The sequence below is a fragment of the Polistes dominula genome, unplaced genomic scaffold (assembly GCF_049000335.1).
Source record: "Polistes dominula isolate Pdom_NZ unplaced genomic scaffold, Pdom_raw_medaka scaffold_35, whole genome shotgun sequence".
NCBI classification, from domain to species: Eukaryota; Metazoa; Arthropoda; class Insecta; order Hymenoptera; family Vespidae; genus Polistes; species Polistes dominula.
In genome coordinates this window covers 2,252,569-2,255,000 of record NW_028300968.1, presented here as the reverse complement: position 1 = coordinate 2,255,000, position 2,432 = coordinate 2,252,569, and the positions used below count along the sequence as shown (strand labels likewise).

The following is a 2,432-nucleotide window of genomic DNA, read 5'->3' as shown; positions in this document are numbered from 1 at the left end:
GGCACTGTTTAATGCACCACCACTACGTTGCTAACTAAAATACGACCATTTTATTTTCGATGATTTTTCCACCTTTTTTTTTTTTAGTTCTCTCTCTCTCTCTCTCTTTCTCTCTCTTTTTCTCTCTTATATACCAAGTACGCGCTGTATATTACAATATCACCATAATAATAATAACATCCACGTCACTAGTTCTTTTTTTCCATGTTTCTTTTTTTGTTGTTCTTTTTCCCATTTTGGCGATTAAATGTAATGATGTATATATATATATATATATACTATATATATTTACGTACCAATTTTTTTTTAGTAAATTTAATTCTTTATTATTATCATTATTACTATTATTATTATTATTATTATTATTGTTATTATTGTTATTATTTTAATATTCCCTATAAGACGTATGTAAGTTTTTTATTATTTTTTATTTTTTATTAGTTTTTTTTTTTTATTATTAATTTTAATTATAATATCCTACCATGGTGTAATGCTCTCTTACGCTTTTTATTTTATTTTATTTTACTTTATTTTTTTTAATTTTTTTCTTTTTTTAATTCTAATTAATCTAAAAAGAAACGTTCACATTATTGTCTGCGGTGGTTTTTTTTTTAATCAATTTTTTTTCTTTTCTTTGCATCATCTTATCATTTCCTCTTCTTTGTGGTTTTTTTTTTTTTTTTTTTTTTAATCATATACAATTTATCGTGTGTGTGTATGTGTGTGTGTGTATTTTTTTTTTTTTTTTTTAATATTAATATTATAATAATAATTATTATTATTTTTTTGGTACTTGCTTACGTAACATAGTCATGGAAAGCTCAATGGTATAAAACCCACTGGTATTCGTCGAGTATAGTTCTTTTTAATTTTTTTTTTTTATTATTATTATTTTTTTTTTTTTTTAAATGCGAAGGATCTTAGTTTTATTTCGCTATACTCCTGAGGATCTTTCTTATTTTGTAATCACAATCGATACCGTTTTTTTTTTTCGCTGATTTAATTAACAAAAATCATTTTCTTTGTTTTTTTCTTCTTTCTTTCTTTCTTTCTTTCTTTTTTTTTTTTGTCTCTCTTTTCTTGCGTATAAATTACATTGTGTAGCATTTTTTTGTATTTAAAAAAATATCACCTCCGGATCATCTCCTGTCGCACATACATACATTCATACATACATACATACATACATACATACATATATATATATTACGCATGGTTTTTTTTTTCTTGTGTAATTGTCACGTACATGTGTGCGTGTGTGTACAGAATGAAGAGAGTACAACGAAAAAAACAAACAAAAAACAAAAACAAAACAAAAAAAAGTAAAACTTAAGACTTCAAATGATAAAAAACAAATAAAAATATTGTTATTATTATTTAAAAAAGTAAATATTTATTAAAAATAAATATTAGAAACAAAAAAAAACAGAATTACGAAGGAAGAAATAAAAGATTATCCCTTAAAAAAAAAAAAAAAAAGAAACAAAACAAAAAGAAAAAAAAGAAGAAAAAGGAAAATCAATCAACAAATTAATTTTTAATATTTATCTATATACACATATATATATATATCGCGATTAACTATTATTTATTTATTTTTTAAAAAAGCAGTTTTCTCATTATCATTTTTTATTTTTATTTTTATTTTTATTTATTTATTTTTATTTAGTTTTTTATTTTATTTTATTTTTTATAAGGAGAATCATGGAAGCAACCGTTGTTGGCCTTCGTTTAAGAAGAGTTCGTTAGTTTTTTTTTTTTTTTTTTATTTATTTTTATTTTTAATTTTATTTTTTTATTTTTATTTTTAATATTCGAATTATTTATTATCTTTTTCTATTATAGTAAGTTTTATTAATCATCGCCTTCGACAATTAGGCAAGCTCGGTCGTTCACGCAAGGCATCGTATGGTGCTTTATTAAATCGTTGCTTCAACAATCGTTAACAATTTTTTTTTTTTTTTTTAATCTTTTTTCTTCTTCTTCTTCTTCTTCCCTTTTTCCTTTTCTCATTTCTTTTTATTTTCCCTTTTTATTTTTAAATTCACATTTTTTCGTTATGTTTTGTTTGTTCTTTCATTCTCCATGTTGTGTTTGTTTCCATTCGCATTTTTCTTCTTTCATCCGCCATATTGTTTTTGTTTCCATTCGTATTATTTTTCAAATCTTCTTCTTCCCTTTTTTCATTTCTTTTTTACTTTTAAATTCATAGTTTTACATTTTTTTATTGTTTGTTCATTCATCCTCCATGTTGTTTTTATTTCCATTGAAAATTTTTCTTCTTTCATCCGCCATATTGTTTTTGTTTCCATTCGTATTTTTCTTCTTCTTCTTCTTCTTCTTCTTCTTCTTCTTCTCTTTTTTCCTTTTTTCATTTCCTTTTTACTTTTAAATTCACATTTTTACGTTTTGTCTTGTTTGTTCTTTCATCC

General features: G+C 22.7%; 1 protein-coding gene across 2 annotated transcripts in view; it reads left to right on the top strand.

Annotated features, from left to right (window-relative positions):
- Positions 1 to 1,335, top strand: part of LOC107069827 (trafficking protein particle complex subunit 12) — an 8,090-nt gene extending 6,755 nt beyond the window's left edge. For both annotated transcript variants that reach the window (XM_015327433.2, XM_015327432.2), the window contains exon 2: positions 1 to 1,335. This exon is cut by the window's left edge and continues 6,400 nt beyond it. The gene's annotated coding sequence lies outside the window, so the exon portion shown is untranslated.
- Positions 1,336 to 2,432: the final 1,097 nt, after the last annotated feature.